The 21469-nt window shown below is 50.0% G+C and overlaps 1 pseudogene; it reads right to left on the reverse strand.

The window, feature by feature from the left end:
* The window catches only part of LOC139255884 (guanylate-binding protein 1-like), a 56001-nt pseudogene that overhangs the window by 19953 nt on the left and 14579 nt on the right, over positions 1–21469 (reverse strand).

The raw sequence follows: 21469 nt of genomic DNA on the forward strand, positions 1-21469 counted from the left end.
TTGGTGGATGACCACCAGCTTCTTGAGGGCAATTAGGGGAGGGCAATAAATGCTGGCCTTGCCAGTGACGCCCACATTCCAGGAATAAATAAAATAAAAAAACTCCCATTCCTATGTTCATTAAAGACAATATGGTGGATGTTAAATCTGCCACATGGGTGTACAACTAGCGTTGCAGTTCAACTGGCCATTATACAAACTGCCCAATTCCCATCACCAATCAGATTAGTTTTACTCCTGGAAAGCAAGTTCAAAAACAACCGGGCTGTTTAAGACACGGGTTTGGCAGATTCTTCAATCTGAATTGCAAGAATGGAGATAGAGTGCCTGAATGAACATTTGCCTGGGTCCACCCAGTCAACATTAAATGATCCAGAAATGTTCCTGGCGCTGAGGGCGTACCTGGACTCCTTTGCCTGGTGTGACTCGGTATTCCTCAACCAGCGCCTTTATGTCCTCCTCAAACTCCGCGTACCCTCCTGGCTTTACGTAATACCGATCCTTGTTTTTAGATTCCACCGCACTGCCCAGCTCCAGTATGATGGCGGACGACTTGTCTTGAGATTCTTGGGCGTTCTTCACACACATGGCTTTGTAACTTGTGGCCACAGAGTTCTGTTGTCAACAATAAAACAATGAGTCGCTGCACTGCCTAATAAAAAATAAAGGATTTCAAAGTTTGCATTATGGACTTACCCTATGCAGTGTTCAAAATACTATATTTCTCCAAACTCAAAGTCCAGCAGTGTCCTACCTTGGGCTCGGGCCTCAGCTATTTACAATCTATATCAATGACTTAGATGAAGGGACCGAGTGTAATGTATAGAAGTTTGCCGATGATACAAAGCTAGGTGGGAAAATAACCTGTGAAGGGAATGTAGAGAGGCTGCAGAGAGATATAGACAGGTTGACTGAGTGGGCAAGAACATGGCAAATGAAATACAATGTGGGGAAGTGTGAAGTTATCCACTTTGATAGGAAAAATAAAAAACAGAATATTTGTTGAATGGTGAGAGACTGGGAAGTGTTTGCATTCAGAGAGACCTGGGGGTCCTTGTACATGAATCACACGCAGGTAGAAAGAAAGAAAGAAATACTTGTATTTATATAAATAGAAATGTAAATATTGGCCAGGACACCGGGGATAACTCCCCTGCTCTTCTTTGAAATAGTGCCATGGGATCTTATAGCCCACCTGAGAGAGCAAACAGGGACTCTCATCCAAAAGACGGCACCTCCGACAATGCAGCACTCGCTCAGCACTGCACTAGAGTGTCGGCCTAGATTTATGTACTCAAATCCCTGGAGTGGGACTTGAACCCACAATCTGCTGACTCAGAGGCGAGTGTGCTGCCCATTTGCTGTGCGCAAATTGGCTGTCATGTTTCCCACATTACAACAGTGACTACACTCCAAATGTTCTTCATTGGCTGTAAAGCACTTTGAGACGCGAATCACTGATGGTCATGAAAGTTGCTATAGAAATGTAAGTCTTTCTTTCTTTCTATTAGAGGTTGAATGCCAGTTAGGTAATTGTGCATTAGAATCGTTGTAACTTCCCCAAAAGTCCATTACTCACTGATTAAAGCACAATTATTCACTCTCTGTACCATAGGCCATTTAGAAATAATTAAACAGAAAATGCATGATCCCATGGTCAGTTGCACACACAAGAGTAAGTGTCAAATGTTGACATAGCAATTTACAATAGAACATACTTGAGCATAAAGACAAATATAACCGGAAGTTTTATCAAAAGAAAATGTTTTCCAATGTCTGGATATATGATACCACAAATCATCAACTTTTCCTTCCAAAGACAGAACCAATAGATGCTGGTGACCGTAGCACCGATTCCCGATAAATTACCATTAGTTGGTTCTGATACTTCTGCTCTTCGTCCTTAAAGCAACGTTTGATAAAGTGCTCCAGTGCCTCCGCCTCACACCGGTTGTGGATCGCCAATAACTCCTCCATCGTTTCTGTCGGGAGCTTGACCAGTTTTTTCAACTGGTTTTCATAAGCCTTGGCAGCCTCCGTCACCGCGACTGAGTTCTCGATCTGCGCCAACGCAGTGACAGCGTTCTCCAGACACGGGATCTGCCCGCTGCGGATTGCTTCTACGTAGGTGACTGCCAGGGTTCCCAGCACTGAGGAAAACAGGCCCAGGGTTGTAAACTGCTGGCTTCAAAAGTACATAAAGGGGCGGAATTTTGGGCGCTTAATTCGAATTAGATGATTTATTTTCGCTCGGCAGTAGGAGCACGTTTCAAATCCTGGAATTGGGCACTTTAACCGGAAAAATCATCCTGCCGCTCTCGGGGCGCTCTCAGGGAGGAAGAGAGGTGGGAGTGGGGTGCTGTGATCAGCCCTGTGCTGAGCACATTGGCTCAGTGCGGACATGACCCCCCCCCCCTATCTGTTGGCGGCCCGGCCGAACTCGCGGCCGCCATTTTCGTGCCAACTCCAAAGTTGGCCGACAATAAAAAAAAGATGGCGGCCGGGGTGCCCCACCGCTCTGTGACCCGTCTCGCTAACTCTCTCTCTACCTCGTCCCGCGAAGCCATTTCCCCCGCGGCGCACAAAGGGGTTGGTGTGCACGGCGATGACATCATCGGCGCGAAAGCTACTGGGCACGGCGCAAAGCCGTTTCTGCCCTCGGCATTCCGGGGGAAATTCCAGGCGGGTCACTTCCGCTGCCTGCCGCAGAGCGAAAAGTACTTAACACCCCATTAGCAATTCCCGGTGGCACTAACAGGCCTTTCGGAAAAGGGTAATTGCGGCCCCAAGGTTTCTCCTGTACATCTATTGTGATATATTGTTTTAAACTAGTGCTGATCATTTACCTGAGGTGTTCGTGTTTCACAGTGTACCTAAATCTCCATTTAATTGCATGCCCTCTGAACGTGGTTGAACAAACCCCAGCTGTGTAGCTCTCCTAACCTTCCGTCATGCCTTCCGCACGCACTCTCATCTCTATTGAGGCCCATCGTAAATGTGATCACACTTAGAATCATAGAATGGTTGCAGCACAGAACGAGGCCATTCGGCCCATCGAGCCCGTGCCGGCTCTCTGCAAGAGCACTTCAGCTAGTCCCACTCCCCCACCCTTGCCCCGGCAAAATTTTTTCCCCTTCAGGTACATATCCAATTCCCTTATGAAACCGACGATTGAATCTACCTCCACAACCCTTTCAGGCAGTGAATTCCAGATCCTAACCACTCGCTGCATAAAAATGTTTTTCCTCATGTCGCCTTTGGTTCTTTGGCCAATCACCTTAAATCTGTGTCCCTCTGGTTCTAGACCCTTCCACCAATGGGAACAGTTTCTCTCTATCTACTCTGTCCAGACCCCTCATGATTTTGAACACCTCGATCAAATATCCTCTCCACCTTCTCTGCTCTAAGGAGAACAATCTTTGATGAACTTAATTTAAATTCCCCAGCTGCCATGGTGGGATTTGAACTCAGCCCCAGATCATTGGTCCAGCAACATAACTATTATGCTACCGTACCCGACAGTGACAGTGCACAGTGACTTACATCTCCCATTGACAGCGTGGCCCCCTTTCAGTCTCTTTATCTGTGCTGTTTTATAAACATAATCCACAAAATCTCTGGTCTGTTCCACAAAGAAGGATCCAGGCAGGTGTCCGTAACCCGGTCCATGTTTTTCATCACATCCTTGTCGGCCGGCCTGACAAACGCAAAACACTTCCTGGTGGGGAAGTAGCTCCGGATACACTCCCTGGGCAGATTGTAGTCAACATTCTTTTTCCTTGAGCCTGAGAGAAGGAAAAAAAATCAAAATCAGCTGAAGAAACTTCACACTAAACCACTACAAGTCAATGGTTAGGTTTGGCACCTTACTTCGGGAAGGACGTCAAGCTCATGTGAAGGGTGCAGGGGAGATTCATCGCGATGATCCTGGGATGAGAGGCCTCAGAATGAGGAGAGGCTGGAGACACTGTTTCTTCTTCTTCATTAGAACAGACAATATTCATCATCATAGGCAGTCCCTCGAAACCAGGATGACTTGCTTCCACGCCAAAAAAGGATGAGTTTGCAGGTGTTTCAATGAAGGACCTAATATTTCAATGTTTCTATGTTTCTATTCCAGGTCCTGAACTACATATTGAAGGGTGGAAGATGCCTGTGCGTGGATTTTTTTAACGTGTGGTGACCGTTGCACACCAGCCACCACACGGGTTTGACAGAGCTAGGTCTTGGTCCAGTGGCAAGGGTTAACCAGGACGAATGGAGACCTGATCTGCTGCACGGCCCTAGTGCGCACACATAGTAAGACAGTATTAAGAGGACAACTGATAGATGTGTTGGAAAGTACAAAGGATTTTGATACAGTGAGTAGAATCATAGGGCCCAAATTTGATGAAGGCCTCTGCCCACCCAAGTACCGCTCAGAGGACAGCCGATGGCCACCGAGGTCCCTGGCGGTACTCTCGACAGGGGTTTTAACAGCCCTGCGATTTGTTCCTTCAGTACTTATCCAATTCCTTTTTGAAAGCCATGATTGAATCTGCCTCCACCACCCTCCTAGGAAGTGCATTCCAGATCCTGACCGCTCGTTGCGTAAAAAGGTTTTCCCCATGTCGCCTTTGGTTCTTCTGCACATACCTTAAATCTGTGTCCTCTGGTTCTCGACCTTCTGATAATAGGAACAGTTTCTCTCTCTCTATTCTGTCTGGATCCCTCATGATTTTGAACACCTCGATCAAATCTCGTTTCATCCTTCTCTGTTTTAAGGAGAACAACCCCAGCTTCTCCAGTCTGTCCCCTAACTGAAGTTCCTCATCCCTGGAATCATTCTTGTCGGTAACTATATGTATAAATTTAGAATAATAGTGGAAAGAACAAGAGGAGAAGTTCGGGGAATTTTTGAAGCAGAGAATTGTTGGGATAAGGAATGTCCAACCGGAAACGAAGGGAGCAGCAGGATTCAAAAGTACAGGGAAAGAGCCGGGGAATTGGACTCGGGAACAACTCCTACAGAAAGACTTGCATTTACATAGCGCCTTTCATGACCACCGGACGTCTCAAAGCGCTTTACGGCCAATGACGTACTTTTGGAGTGTAGTCACTGTTGTAATGTGGGAAACGCGGCCGTCAATTTGCACACAGCAAACTCCCACAAACAGCACTCTGATAATGACCCAGATAATCTGTCTCTTTGTGATGTTGATTGAGGGATGAATATTAGCCACAGGACACCTGGGATAACTCCCCTGCTCTTCGAAATAGTGCTATAGGATCGTTTACTTCCATTTGAGAGAGCAGATGGGGCCTCAGTTTAATGTCTCATTCGAAAGACTGCACCTCCAACAGTGCAGCACTCTCTTTATCTGTGCTTGTCGAGGAAATTTAGCTTAAATTAACTCAGGCGGAGACTTTCAGAATTGCGCTTCGAGAGAATTTTATTTCTAAAACTAACGAGATATCTCGGAGAGCCCGCTTAGTCCACACCAAGGCAGAACTCCGAATTTTACAGGCAACTTCGCACTATCTTTATACAGTTGAAACAGGAATTTTATCTGCAACTCGCCACACATAAACATTATTCATACATTCTGTGAGTACAAAGGTCATTGTATCTATGAGCATTATTCATACGAAACTGTGAGTACAAAGTTCACCCCGGTAGGCACACTTTATCTGTTTCTTGCATAGTTTCTCTCTGTCCCTAGGCTGATCTGGAAACTCATGCAAAGACCAGACAGTCATGTATATACAACATTCTGTTCTTTGAGGCTGATAAGTTTCGGTAATTTTCTCTAGCTCCGTGAATTCTACAGAATCAGCAAAAGCGAACTTAACCCTTCCTTTAACCTAGGACATGGATTGATTTCTTCTACAACTCCCTCCTTGTTGATCTTTTCCAGATCAACACGGTTTCATATTCTTTTCATGTTTAAAAGGGGGTTCATACCCTTCAGGGTAGGGTCGCATTTCAAGGCATTTTTCCTCGTCGTAATCATATATTTTCTTCTATGCGATTTAACCTTTCTTTTATGAACACACTTTTTCTTTCCACGTGGGATACTAGGCCCATTACTTGACCAATTAATTTTTTCAATTTCATATACATTGCACAAATGATTATCAACAACGCAAGCATAACTGCACCCAAGATTACTATGGGGTGTATGGCCAGTTTCAATACGGCTGAGGCCCTGGGGGACCATCCGTAAAACACATCCCACCAGTGGTATACTGTTAAGGAGGTGACTTCATCTGCGATTTCGATTTTGAATTGGTGGATGTCTCTGCCTCGTTTAGACAGAGCTTCCTCAATTTGCTTGTCATTACGTATCAAATTGTGCAGTCTGGTCAAATTAATTATAGGGGGTAGGGGGTCAATCCTATGCACAGACAGGTATTTTTCTACATTTTGCCACTGCCCAAAGGTATAAGTTCTTTTTTCTTCAGGGTCATACAAGGTGTATACTCCTCTCACGCATGTATTAATGGGGGGCCGATATAGAATTCCATCCAGATAGACAGATTTATTTCCTGTCACACAGATTTCATTCGGTCCAATTTCTGCAATCTCAGTGTCATTTGTCGGCCTCAGTTCCCACTTACATACTCCGGTGGGGTGCTCCAATGTGCATGGTTCGTATATGGCAGTCTGATTAATGCTATTTTTTCAGCTGCCAGTGGTGGTTTTACGCCAGTAGGCATTGGTCTTCCCAATAAGGCTTCATGTGGTGTCAAACCAGTGTTTCAGTTTTTCTGGTTTCTCATCATCTCTCTTAGTGGCGTACGCTTCTACCCACCTTGTGAACATGTCTATTATCATCAATAGGTACTTAAAACCTGATACTGGAGGCATGTGGACAAAATCAATTTGCAAATTTTCAAAGGGCATACTAGGTTGGGGTAGATGATCATATTCAGCCTGACCGTGTGCTAGGCGAGACAGGGGCAAGAATAGAGATCTAGGGCAAACAGTTCGCCCATCAGGGTGATACCAAATGTCGTTTTTCAGAAAACAACCCTGGTGTTCTCAAGTCCTTCTTTCTTGCATAGTAACTTGTTGTTGGGCTGTTTTAAGTAGTTGGATGTCAAGTGTCTGTGGAGGGGAAACTGAGACTGCTTGAAGGCAGTCTGCCTGTGCCGAAGCGGCCTGTTTGGCTGCCTCGTCAGCCCTCCTATTTCCTACTGCTACTTCATCCTCACCGGTTGTGTGAGCTGCACATTTGATAACGGCTACCTTACTTGGCAACTGAATGGCATCTAATAGATTAAGCACCAATTGAGAGTGCTTAATATGCTTTCCGCCAGAGGTGATAAAGCCTCTGTTTTTCCATAGTTGCCCAAAATCATGGACCACACCAAATGCATATCTAGAATCAGTATAGATATTGGCAGTTTGATCTTTTGCTATTATACAAGCTCTGGTGAGGGCAAACAATTCAGCAGCCTGAGCCGAGGTTCCGGGAGGCAGGGCAAATGCTTCAACCGTTTCATTGCATAACCTGCCAAAAGTAAATCATCTGACGGCCTGTACGATGATCCATCTGTATACAGAATGAGATCAGGATTGTCCGTAGGTTCTGTGAGCAAGTCTGGTCTTGGTAAGGTGGCTACTTGCACTGTTAGTAGACAATCATGCTGGTCTGGATCTTCTATGTCAGTAGTAGGAAGGAAAGTGGCTGGGTTTACTACCGGTGCGTGCCGAAAGGTGTAATTAGGGTGTGACAGTATTAATACTTCATAACCTGTTCTTCTAGATGCTGTAAAGTGTTGTGTGGCAGCGGAATTCAACAGTAATAACACAGCGTGGGCTGTTATGACAGTACATGGATAGTCCAAAACAATAGGTACCGACTTCTCCACCATCACCGCGGTAGTTGCTACAGCGCGTAGACATGCTGGCATTCCCCTTACCACTGGAGGCAGCAAAACCGAATAATAAGCCACTGGTCTATTTCCCCCACCGTGTTCTTGGGTCAGTACGGCTGTTGCAAATCCTTCTTTTTCATTCACATACATTTGAAAAGGTTTTCCATAATTCGGAAGTCCCAACGCCGGGGCATTAGTGATCACTTTCTTTAACTGTTTAAATGCTTCCTCTCTCTCAGGGGTCCATTCCACCTTGGGTGGGGCATCATTTAGAGCAGCTGATCTTAGGACTGCATCCCATTCCCGATAATCAGGGATCCATTGTCTACAGTACCCAACCATCCCCAAAAATGACAAGATATCCTTCTTTGTCTTAGGTATGGTGGCTCTTTGTATTGTCTGAATTCTTTCTGGTCCTAGCTGCCTTTGCCCATGAGATATGATAAAACCCAGGTACTCGACTTGAGTCTGACAAAACTGTAACTTTTGTAACGACACTCGGTGCCCTCTTTCACACAGGTGTTGTAATAGTTTCAGGGAGTCTTGCATGCACCTATATCCGTGGCTGGAAGCCACAAGCAAATCATCCGCATACTGCAGCAGTACGGACTGGTCTGATAATGAACAGTCTTCGAGGAGGCGGGAGCTCGGAGCAGCGCGAGTCCGGGGTCGGCGAGAGGCCTATAAAGGCCAGCGGGAGCTCGGAGCAGTCAGTCGAGGAGGCGGGAGCTCGGAGCAGCGCGAGTCCGGGGTCGGTGAGAGGCCTATAAAGGCCAGCGGGAGCTCGGAGCAGTCAGTCGAGGAGGCGGGAGCTCGGAGCAGCGCGAGTCCGGGGTCGGCGAGAGGCCTATAAAGGCCAGCGGGAGTCGAGCAGTTCGAGCAGTCAGTCGAGGAGGCGGGAGCTCGGAGCAGCGCGAGTCCGGGGTCGGCGAGAGGCCTATAAAGGCCAGCGGGAGTCGAGCAGTTCGAGCAGTCAGTCGAGGAGGCGGGAGCTCGGAGCAGCGCGAGTCCGGGGTCAGCGAGAGGCGTACCGGTGCAGCTACAGGGAGAAGGCAAAAAAACAAAGGTGACGTCACAGCCTAGGGGGTAAGTGATTGGCTGGTGATTGGTGAGTAGTTTTTCTTTTTCTTCTTATATTGGTCAGTAACTTTTAACATTGTTATTACCAGTTTAAGTGTATCTAAGGGTTAAGACATGGCAGGAGAGCTCGGTCGGGTGTTATGCTCCTCCTGTACCATGTGGGAACTCAGGGACACTTCCGGTGTCCCTGACGACTACGTGTGCGGGAAGTGTATCCGCCTCCAGCTCCTGACGGTCCGCGTTGCGGAATTGGAGCTGAGGGTGGATTTACTCTGGAGCATCCACGATGCTGAGAATGACGTGAGTATCACGTGTAGTGAGTTGGTCTTACCGCAGGGAAAGGGTCCACAGCCAGATAGGGAATGGAAGACCAGCAGGAAGAGTAGAGCAAGGAAGGTAGTGCAGGGGTCCCCTGCGGTCATCCCCCTGCAAAACAGATACACCGCTTTGGGTACTGTTGAGGGGAATGACTCATCAGGGGAGGGCAGCAGCAGCCAAGTTCATGGCACCGTGGCTGGCTCTGCTGCACAGGAGGGCAAGAAAAAGAGTGGGAGAGCGATAGTGATAGGGGATTCAATTGTGAGGGGAATAGATAGGCGTTTCTGCGGCCGCAACCGAGACTCCAGGATGGTATGTTGCCTCCCTGGTGCAAGGGTCAAGGATGTCTCGGAGCGGGTGCAGGACATTCTGAAATGGGAGGGAGAACAGCCAGTTGTCGTGGTGCACATTGGTACCAACGACATAGGCAAAAAAAGGGATGAGGTCCTACGAAACGAATTTAAGGAGCTAGGAGCTAAATTAAAAAGTAGGACCTCAAAAGTAGTAATCTCGGGATTGCTACCAGTGCCACGTGATAGTCAGAGTAGGAATCGCAGGATAGCGCAGATGAATACGTGGCTTGAGCAGTGGTGCAGCAGGGAGGGATTCAAATTCCTGGGGCATTGGGACCGGTTCTGGGGGAGGTGGGACCAGTACAAACCGGACGGTCTGCACCTGGGCAGGACTGGAACCAATGTCCTAGGGGGAGTGTTTGCTAGTGCTGTTGGGGAGGATTTAAACTAATATGGCAGGGGGATGGGAACCAATGCAGGGAGACAGAGGGAAACAAAAAGGAGCCAAAAGCAAAAGACAGAAAGGAGATGAGGAAAAGTGTAGGGCAGAGAAACCCAAGGCAAAGAACAAAAAGGGCCACTGTACAGCAAAATTCTAAAAGGACAAAGGGTGTTAATAAAACAAGCCTGAAGGCTTTGTGTCTTAATGCAAGGAGTATCCGCAATAAGGTGGATGAATTAATTGTGCAAATAGATGTTAACAAATATGATGTGATTGGGATTACGGAGACGTGGCTCCAGGATGATCAGGGCTGGGAACTCAACATTCAGGGGTATTCAACATTCAGGAAGGATAGAATAAAAGGAAAAGGAGGTGGGGTAGCATTGCTGGTTAAAGAGGAGATTAATGCAATAGTTAGGAAAGACATTAGCTTGGATGATGTGGAATCTATATGGGTAGAGCTGCAGAACACCAAAGGGCAAAAAACGTTAGTAGGAGTTGTGTACAGACCTCCAAACAGTAATAGGGATGTTGGGGAGGGCATCAAACAGGAAATTAGGGGTGCATGCAATAAAGGTGTAGCAGTTATAATGGGTGACTTTAATATGCACATAGATTGGGCTAGCCAAACTGGAAGCAATACGGTGGAGGAGGATTTCCTGGAGTGCATAAGGGATGGTTTTCTAGACCAATATGTTGAGGAACCAACTAGGGGGGAGGCCATCTTAGACTGGGTGTTGTGTAATGAGAGAGGATTAATTAGCAATCTCATTGTGCGAGGCCCCTTGGGGAAGAGTGACCATAATATGGTGGAATTCTGCATTAGGATGGAGAATGAAACAGTAATTTCAGAGACCATGGTCCAGAACTTAAAGAAGGGTAACTTTGAAGGTATGAGGCGTGAATTGGCTAGGATAGATTGGCGAATGATACTTAGGGGGTTGACTGTGGATGGGCAATGGCAGACATTTAGAGACCGCATGGATGAAGTACAACAATTGTACATTCCTGTCTGGCGTAAAAATAAAAAGGGGAAGGTGGCTCAACCGTGGCTATCTAGGGAAATCAGGGATAGTATTAAAGCCAAGGAAGTGGCATACAAATTGGCCAGAAATAGCAGCGAACCTGGGGACTGGGAGAAATTTAGAACTCAGCAGAGGAGGACAAAGGGTTTGATTAGGACAGGGAAAATGGAGTATGAGAAGAAGCTTGCAGGGAACATTAAGGCGGATTGCAAAAGTTTCTATAGGTATGTAAAGAGAAAAAGGTTGGTGAAGACAAACGTAGGTCCCCTGCAGTCAGAATCAGGGGAAGTCATAACGGGGAGCAAAGAAATGGCGGATCAATTGAACAAGTACTTTGGTTCGGTATTCACTAAGGAGGATACAAACAACCTTCCGGATATAAAAGGGGTCAGAGGGTCTAGTAAGGAAGAGGAACTGAGTGAAATCTTTATTAGTCGGGAAATTGTGTTGGGGAAATTGATGGGATTGAAGGCAGATAAATCCCCAGGGCCTGATGGCCTGCATCCTAGAGTACTTAAGGAGGTGGCCTTGGAAATAGCGGATGCATTGACAGTCATTTTCCAACATTCCATTGACTCTGGATCAGTTCCTATGGAGTGGAGGGTAGCCAATGTAACCCCACTTTTTAAAAAAGGAGGGAGAGAGAAAACAGGGAATTATAGACCGGTCAGCCTGACCTCAGTAGTGGGTAAAATGATGGAATCAATTATTAAGGATGTCATAGCAGTGCATCTGGAAAATGGTGACATGATAGGTCCAAGTCAGCATGGATTTGTGAAAGGGAAATCATGCTTGACAAATCTTCTGGAATTTTTTGAGGATGTTTCCAGTAAAGTGGACAAAGGAGAACCAGTTGATGTGGTATATTTGGACTTTCAGAAGGCTTTCGACAAGGTCCCACACAAGAGATTAATGTGCAAGTTAAAGCACATGGGATTGGGGGTAGTGTGCTGACGTGGATTGAGAACTGGTTGTCAGACAGGAAGCAAAGAGTAGGAGTAAACGGGTACTTTTCAGAATGGCAGGCAGTGACTAGTGGAGTGCCGCAAGGTTCTGTGCTGGGGCCCCAGCTGTTTACATTGTACATTAATGATTTAGACGAGGGGATTAAATGCAGTATCTCCAAATTTGCGGATGATACTAAGTTGGGTGGCAGTGTGAGCTGCGAGGAGGATGCTATTAGGCTGCAGAGTGACTTGGATAGGTTAGGTGAGTGGGCAAATGCATGGCAGATGAAGTATAATGTGGATAAATGTGAGGTTATCCACTTTGGTGGTAAAAACAGAGAGACAGACTATTATCTGAATGGTGACAGATTAGGAAAAGGGAAGGTGCAACGAGACCTGGGTGTCATGGTACATCAGTCATTGAAGGTTGGCATGCAGGTACAGCAGGCGGTTAAGAAAGCAAATGGCATGTTGGCCTTCATAGCGAGGGGATTTGAATACAGGGGCAGGGAGGTGTTGCTACAGTTATACAGGGCCTTGGTGAGGCCACACCTGGAGTATTGTGTACAGTTTTGGTCTCCTAACTTGAGGAAGGACATTCTTGCTATTGAGGGAGTGCAGCGAAGGTTCACCAGACTGATTCCCGGGATGGCGGGACTGACCTATCAAGAAAGATTGGATCAATTGGGCTTGTATTCACTGGAGTTCAGAAGAATGAGAGGGGACCTCATAGAAACGTTTAAAATTCTGACGGGTTTAGACAGGTTAGATGCAGAAAGAATGTTCCCAATGTTGGGGAAGTCCATAACCAGGGGTCACAGTCTGAGGATAAGGGGTAAGCCATTTAGGACCGAGATGAGGAGAAACTTCTTCACCCAGAGAGTGGTGAACCTGTGGAATTCTCTACCACAGAAAGTAGTTGAGGCCAATTCACTAAATATATTCAAAAGGGAGTTAGATGAAGTCCTTACTACTCGGGGGATCAAGGGTTATGGCGAGAAAGCAGGAAGGGGGTACTGAAGTTTCATGTTCAGCCATGAACTCATTGAATGGCGGTGCAGGCTAGAAGGGCTGAATGGCCTGCTCCTGCACCTATTTTCTATGTTTCTATGTTTCTATGTTTTTACTGCTGCTGCATATACGGCGGGGCTTTCGCTGTATCCTTGGGGCAACCTGGTCCATGTGTACTGCTGCTTCTTGTAGGTGAAGGCAAACAGATACTGACTCTCCTGACTTAGTGGGATGGAGAAAAAGGCTGAGCACAGATCTATCACAGTAAAGACAGTTGCTGTTGGTGGTATAGCAGATAGCACAATGTTGGTGTCCGGTATCACAGGGGTGATAGGGACTACTATCTTATTAATAGCTCTCAGATCTTGCACAAATCTCCACTCATTCGGCCTATTAACCTTTGGTATGGGCAGTATCGGAGTGTTACACGGGCTCTGTGTCTTTTCTAGAACTCCTTGTTCCAACAATGCAGAAATGACTGGCTCTATCCCATCTTCTGCCTCTGGAGGCAGTCTGTACTGCCTAATGCTTGGTAACACGGCGTTCTTTATCAGCTGTACCCAATGGGGTACTGCAGAATGTACTTTCCCAACATGATTCTTACGTTTTGCCCAAAGTTCCGAAGATACTTGATTCAATGCCATTGGCAGCTTAGGGCTTGGTTGTTCAGGGGGCTGCTGTTTTTTTTTTAAAAGTGGAGGCATAACTTTTACCTTTCCACTGGAGAATCCCCCTGGTGCGGGCGATAAATTCTATCTGAACATTCTGTAATTCTATTACTGCCCAAGGTCGATAGCCTGGTTGCTGTTTCTCCTTTTCAATTTCTACAATCATCGGACCCATATCTTTGGGTTTCGCTGGCGGTTTTACAGCCAATGTCAGGTGGGGTGTCGAGTTCTCTTCTCTAAACCGCTGCTGCTGTAAGGGTGTCAAATTCATGGCTACCCCCAATCCTTCTGGTCCAAATTAAATGCGGGGTGTAGCTTCTATTATTTCTTCTTTCTTTAGAAAGGGCTGTATTAAGCACTGGTAAGTTTCAGCTTTTTGTCGAGTGTACCAGGCTGTACAGTGAAGCTGAACTGCCTCAAAGCTTGTCAAAATTATATACATCAATTCTTCAGTATTAGAGTCAATTTTAGCTTTTAAGTTTTGTATAACTTCATGTATCAAGGGGTAGCCTTTTCTTTGTTATCCTCCCTTTTCTCTTCTTTAATCCCATTAAAGAACTGATGGATTTTATTTTTCCATCTGCCTGCAAAATCTATCATTCTTCTGCTTTCTGCAAGCAGCGGGTGACTTCCCCTATATCCCCATGCTTTTTAGCCCCTTGCAGAATTGCGTTCTTTCCTCGGTGTTTCAGCCAATGGGTTAATGACTCATTGCCGGCATCCAGCAAGTCATCATTAATTCTCCAGTCTCCATTTTCCCCTGTTGGGATGGGGAACATATCTTTTACTCCCTGCCAGGAAGATCCATAGGCCGCTTGCAATAATAGTTTAACATTCTCCTGGGAGTGGATTGTAAATTGTACATGTCTGCTCAAGCCAGTTGTGAAAAGCTATTGGTCTTTTTACCGGATTCGGGGCGGCCGAGATCATATCTCTGGCTTCCCCAGGGGACCAGGGTTTCAGAACTGCTGTAGTTCCTACCATTACCCTAGGATTTTGGTGGACGGTAGAGTCGGCTGCTTCTTTTGCCGTTTGTTGCCTTGTTTGGTGAGGACCTCTCCTCCCTGTGTCCTGGTTTGCTACCCCTCCCTCTATTTCTATCATTTCCTGCCAACTATCTTGTTTTGGGGGTTCTATACGGGGGTAAAGTCCTACTGTTGGTGCTGAGGGGATAGGAAGGCCTGGAGGACTATCAAAGATAACTTAAAACTTCCTCCATATGGCCAATCCCCATCAGACCAACCGTACAAATCGCTACTAAACGTTACCGCGTATCTGTCGTCTCCTGTTTCTTTAATTACAGTGTCCGCCGGCGAGCCGGGCGGCACAATGGGATCTCCTATCTTCTCTCGTTGCTTTACTACCTTACGGATTCTCTTCTCGGTTTGAGGATCTAATTTTATTTTTTCAGTCGAGGGATCATCTTTCTTTCCTTTTCTAGGAGCTGGGCGTGAGCGCCCTGCTCGACTAGAGCCGTTTTCCATTCGTCCGGGTGTTATGTCCCACGATCCTTTCTGAAATGAGAGTTTAGGACACACCTACAAAATATACAGTATTTTACAAAGCGCTCACCGGTGTTCTCTTTTCTGCTCAGCTCGGGGTCTCCTTTTGCCTTTTTGTTATTTTAGCTTCTTTGCGGTAGCTACCTTAAATGCCTCACCCCCTCCAGGGGATCTCGGCGGCTCGTCCTTCTTTTTAACTAGGACTGCCCAGGCACCTTCCTCCTTTCAGCTAGGAAGGTCCTTTAAAATTCCTCTTTTCTCTTTAAAAGTAAAATTTAGTTCTTTTGGATCTTGTTATCAGAGATCCTGCCGACTACGCCAGAAACTGTCGAGGAAATTTAGCTTAAATTAACTCAGGCGGAGACTTTCAGAATTGCGCTTCGAGAGAATTTTATTTCTAAAACAAACGAGATATCTCGGAGAGCCCGCTTAGTCCACACCAAGGCAGAACTCCGAATTTTACAGGTAACTTCGCACTATCTTTATACAGTTGAAACAGGAATTTTATCTGCAACTCGCCACACATAAACATTATTCATACATTCTGTGAGTACAAAGGTCATTGTATCTATGAGCATTATTCATACGAAACTGTGAGTACAAAGTTCACCCCGGTAGGCACACTTTATCTGTTTCTTGCATAGTTTCTCTCTGTCCCTAGGCTGATCTGGAAACTCATGCAAAGACCAGACAGTCATGTATATACAACATTCTGTTCATTGAGGCTGATAAGTTTCGGTAATTTTCTCTAGCTCCGTGAATTCTACAGAATCAGCAAAAGCGAACTTATCCCTTCCTTTAACCTAGGACATGGATTGATTTCTTCTACAGTGCTGTTTTACAAACATAATCCACAAAATCTCTGGTCACTGCACTGGGAGCATCAGCCTAGATTTATTTTTGTGCTCAAGTCCCTGTAGTGGGACTTGAACCCACAACCTTCTGACCCGGAGGCGAGAGTGCTACGCACTAAACCATAGCTGACACAAATGTTGGACCAAATTAGATTGGGCAGGGAAATAGGACTAAGGGAACAGTTCCTTCAGAGAGAGGGGGGATTTTGAATAGTACAGTTAGAGAAATTCCTATGCCAGGAATTAAGGTTCCAAACAGAGTCTTAGGTTTACAGATTTTATTCGAGGAACTGATAATCACAGGCAGCGCATACGGCGATGTGAAAGCTCTGGGAAACCTCGGGATACAGGTGCTGTGCTGATGCAGCAGGGAGACTCTGATGTATTTTCTTCATGGGTTCTTTGCTTAAGAATTCATAGCAACACATTGCTATTAAGAACTAATTGGTTTCTTAACAAAGGTTCAACAATTACACTACATATTACCAGTTCATCCTAGATTCAACTGGCTGGGGTTTTATTGAGTCTTGGCTAAGCCACTCACAATGCAACATCTCTACAAACCTGCAAGCATACTCACAGGTGCCTACACCACAGTGACCAACCCCTCGAGCTCCCGCACTTTGTTACAGTATCCTCCATTTTTTTAAGGTCGGCTAAAAGGCCCATCTCCTCCTTGACCTCAACTCTTGGATTTGCATTGATGAAATCAACTCAGCAGTTCAACGGGCGAGACGTGGAGTATGAGTGGGTGAAAGGCTCCAAACATAATCCCAGGGCAGTACGTAAACAAACTTATCTATTCACACCCACAGAATAGAATAAACATTCAGCACATCCCAGGGTTCCAAAACTAAATTAAACGCCAACAGTGAGATCATAAGAACATGAGAAATAGGAGGTGGGGTTGGCCATTTGGCCAGAGGTGGGACCGGCCATTTGGCCAGAGGTGGGGTCAGCCATTTGCCGGAGGTGGGACCGGCCATTTGGCCAGAGGAGAGGTTGGCCATTTGGCCAGAGGTGGGACCGGCCATTTGGCCAGAGGTGGGGTCAGCCATTTGCCGGAGGTGGGACCGGCCATTTGGCCAGAGGTGGGGTCAGCCATTTGACTGGAGGTGGGGTTGGCCATTTGGTCGGAGGTCTGACCGGCCATTTGGTCGGAGGTGGGGTCGGGCATTTGGTCGGAGGTGGGGTCGGGCATTTGGTCGGAGGTGGAGTCGGCCATTTGGTCGGAGGTGGGACTGGCCATTTGGTCGGAGGTCTGACCGGCCATTTGGTCGGAGGTGGGGTCGGACATTTGGTCGGAGGTGGGGTCGGCCATTTGGTCGGAGGTGGGGTCGGCCATTTGGTCGGAGGTGGGGTCGGCCATTTGGTCGGAGGTGGGGTCGGCCATTTGGTCGGAGGTGGGACTGGCCATTTGGTCGGAGGTCTGACCGGCCATTTGGTCGGAGGTGGGGTCGGCCATTTGGTCGGAGATGGGACCGGCCATTTGGTCGGAGGTGGGGTCGGGCATTTGGTCGGAGGTGGGGTCGGGCATTTGGTCGGAGGTGGGGTCGGCCATTTGGTCGGAGGTGGGACTGGCCATTTGGTCGGAGGTCTGACCGGCCATTTGGTCGGAGGTGGGGTCGGCCATTTGGTCGGAGGTGGGGTCGGCCATTTGGTCGGAGATGGGACCGGCCATTTGGTCGGAGGTGGGGTCGGGCATTTGGTCGGAGGTGGGGTCGGGCATTTGGTCGGAGGTGGGGTCGGCCATTTGGTCGGAGGTGGGACCGGCCATTTGGTCGGAGGTCTGACCGGCCATTTGGTCGGAGGTGGGGTCGGCCATTTGGTCGGAGATGGGACCGGCCATTTGGTCGGAGGTGGGGTCGGCCATTTGGTCGGAGGTGGGACCGGCCATTTGGTCGGAGGTGGGACCGGCCATTTGGTCGGAGGTGGGACCGGCCATTTGGTCGGAGGTGGGGCCGGCCATTTGGTCGGAGGTGGGACCGGCCATTTGGTCGGAGATGGGATCGGCCATTTGGTCGGAGGTGGGACCGGCCATTTGGTCGGAGGTGGGGTCGGCCATTTGGTCGGAGATGGGACCGGCCATTTGGTCGGAGGTGGGACCGGCCATTTGGTCGGAGATGAGACCGGCCATTTGGTCGGAGGTGGGACCGGCCATTTGGTCGGAGGTGGGACCGGCCATTTGGTCGGAGGTGGGGTCGGCCATTTGGTCGGAGGTGGGGTCGGGCATTTGGTCGGAGGTGGGGTCGGCCATTTGGTCGGAGGTCTGACCGGCCATTTGGTCGGAGGTGGGACCGGCCATTTGGTCGGAGATGAGACCGGCCATTTGGTCGGAGGTGGGACCGGCCATTTGGTCGGAGGTGGGGCCGGCCATTTGGTCGGAGGTGGGACCGGCCATTTGGTCGGAGGTGGGACCGGCCATTTGGTCGGAGGTGGGGTCGGCCATTTGGTCGGAGATGGGACCGGCCATTTGGTCGGAGGTGGGACCGGCCATTTGGTCGGAGATGAGACCGGCCATTTGGTCGGAGGTGGGACCGGCCATTTGGTCGGAGGTGGGACCGGCCATTTGGTCGGAGGTGGGACCGGCCATTTGACTGGAGGTGGGGTTGGCCATTTGGTCGGAGGTCTGACCGGCCATTTGGTCAGAGGTGGGACCGGCCATTTGGTCAGAGGTGGGACCGGCCATTTGGTCAGAGGTGGGGTCGGCCATTTGGTCGGAGGTGGGACCGGCCATTTGGTCGGAGGTGGGGCCGGCCATTTGGTCGGAGGTGGGGTCGGCCATTTGGTCGGAGGTGGGGACGGCCATTTGGTCGGAGGTGGGGTCAGCCATTTGGTTGGAGGTGGGGTCGGCCATTTGGTCGGAGGTGGGGTCAGGCATTTGGTCGGAGGTGGGACCGGCCATTTGGTCGGAGGTGGGACCGGCCATTTGGTCGGATGTGGGACCGGCCATTTGGTCGGAGGTGGGACCGGCCATTTGGTCGGAGGTGGGGCCGGCCATTTGGTCGGAGGTGGGACCGGCCATTTGGTCGGAGGTGGGACCGGTCATTTGGTCGGAGGTGGGACCGGCCATTTGGTCGGAGGTGGGGCCGGCCATTTGGTCGGAGGTGGGGTCGGCCATTTGGTTGGAGGTGGGGTCGGCCATTTGGTATGAGGTGGGACCGGCCATTTGGTTGGAGGTGGGGTCGGCCATTTGGTATGAGGTGGGACCGGCCATTTGGCCGGAGGTGGGACCGGCCATTTGGTTGGAGGTGGGACCGGTCATTTGGTTGCAGGTTGGACCGGCCATTTGGCCGGAGGTGGGACCGGCCATTTGGTCGGAAGTGGAGTCGGCCATTTGGTTGGAGGTGGGGTCAGGCATTTGGTCGGAGGTGGGGTCGGCCATTTGGTATGAGGTGGGACCGGCCATTTGGCCGGATGTGGGACCGGCCATTTGGTTGGAGGTGGGACCGGTCATTTGGTTGCAGGTTGGACCGGCCATTTGGCCGGAGGTGGGACCGGCCATTTGGTCGGAGGTTGGACCGGCCATTTGGTTGGAGGTGGGACCGGTCATTTGGTTGGAGGTTGGACCGGCCATTTGTCGGATGTGGGGCCGGCCATTTGGTCGAAAGTGGGACCGGCCATTTGTCGGATGTGGGTCCGGCCATTTGGTCGGAGGTGGGACCGGCCATTTGGCCGGATGTGGGTCCGGCCATTTGGTCGGAGGTGGGTTCGGCCATTTGGTCGGATGAGGGACCGACCATTTGTTCGGAGGTGGGTCCGGCCATTTGGTCGGAGGTGGGGTCGGCCATTTGGCCGGAGGTGGGGTCGGCCATTTGGCCGGAGGTGGGACCGGCCATTTGGTCGGAGGTGGGACCGGCCATTTGGTCGGAGGTGGGACCGGTCATTTGGTCGGAGGTGGGACCGGCCATTTGGTCGGAGGTGGGACCGGCCATTTGGTCGGAGGTGGGGCCGGCCATTTGGTCGGAGGTGGGACCGGCCATTTGGTCGGAGGTGGGACCGGTCATTTGGTCGGAGGTGGGACCGGCCATTTGGTCGGAGGTGGGGCCGGCCATTTGGTCGGAGGTGGGGTCGGCCATTTGGTCGGAGGTGGGGTCGGCCATTTGGTATGAGGTGGGACCGGCCATTTGGTTGGAGGTGGGGACGGCCATTTGGTCGGAGGTGGGGACGGCCATTTGGTCGGAGGTGGGACCGGCCATTTGGTCGGAGATGGGGTCGGACATTTGGTCGGAGGTGGGGTCGGCCATTTGGTCGGAGGTGGGACCGGCCATTTGGTCAGAGGTGGGGTCGACCATTTGGTCGGAGGTGGGACCGGCCATTTGGTCGGAGATGGGGTCGGACATTTGGTCGGAGGTGGGGTCGGCCATTTGGTCGGAGATGAGACCGGCCATTTGGTCGGAGATGGGGTCGGACATTTGGTCGGAGGTGGGGTCGGCCATTTGGTCGGAGGTGGGACCGGCCATTTGGTCAGAGGTGGGGTCGACCATTTGGTCGGAGGTGGGACCGGCCATTTGGTCGGGGGTGGGGTCGGCCATTTGGTCGGAGGTGGGGTCGGCCATTTGGTCGGAGGTGGGGTCGACCATTTGGTCGGAGGTGAGACCGGCCATTTGGTCGGAGGTGGGACCGGCCATTTGGTCGGAGGTGGGACCGGCCATTTGGTCGGAGGTGGGACCGGTCATTTGGCCGGATGTGGGACCGGCCATTTGGCCGGAGGTGGGACCGGCCATTTGGTCGGAGGTGGGACCGGTCATTTGGCCAGAGGTGGGGCCGGCCATTTGGTCGGAGGTGGGACCGGCCATTTGTCGGATGTGGGTCCGGCCATTTGGTCGGAGGTGGGTTCGGCCATTTGTTCGGAGTTGGGTCCGGCCATTTGGTCGGAGGTGTGTTCGGCCATTTGGCCGGATGTGGGTCCGGCCATTTGGTCGGAGGTGGGTTCGGCCATTTGGTCGGATGTGGGACCGGTCATTTGGCCAGAGGTGGGACCGGCCATTTGGTCGGATGTGGGACCGGTCATTTGGTCGGAGGTGGGGCCGGCCATTTGTCGGATGTGGGGCCGGCAATTTGTTCGGAGGTGGGGTCGGCCATTTGGTCGGAGGTGGGACCGGCCATTTGTCGGATGTGGGGCCGGTCATTTGGTCGGAGGTGGGACCGGCCATTTGTCGGATGTGGGGCCGGCCATTTGGTCGGAGGTGGGTTCGGCCATTTGGTCGGAGGTGGGGTCGGCCATTTGGTCGGAGGTGGGGTCGGCCATTTGGCTGGATGAGGGACCGGCCATTTGGTCGGAGGTGGGTTTGGCCATTTGGTCGGAGGTGGGGTCGGCCATTTGGCTGGATGTGGGTCCGGCCATTTGGTCGGAGGTGGGTTCGGCCATTTGGTCGGAGGTGGGGTCGGCCATTTGGCCGGAGGTGGGACCGGCCATTTGGTCGGCGGTGGGGTCGGCCATTTGACCGGATATGGGGTCGGCAA

This window comes from Pristiophorus japonicus, unplaced genomic scaffold (genome assembly GCF_044704955.1).
Source record: "Pristiophorus japonicus isolate sPriJap1 unplaced genomic scaffold, sPriJap1.hap1 HAP1_SCAFFOLD_658, whole genome shotgun sequence".
In the NCBI taxonomy this organism is placed as follows: domain Eukaryota; kingdom Metazoa; phylum Chordata; class Chondrichthyes; family Pristiophoridae; genus Pristiophorus; species Pristiophorus japonicus.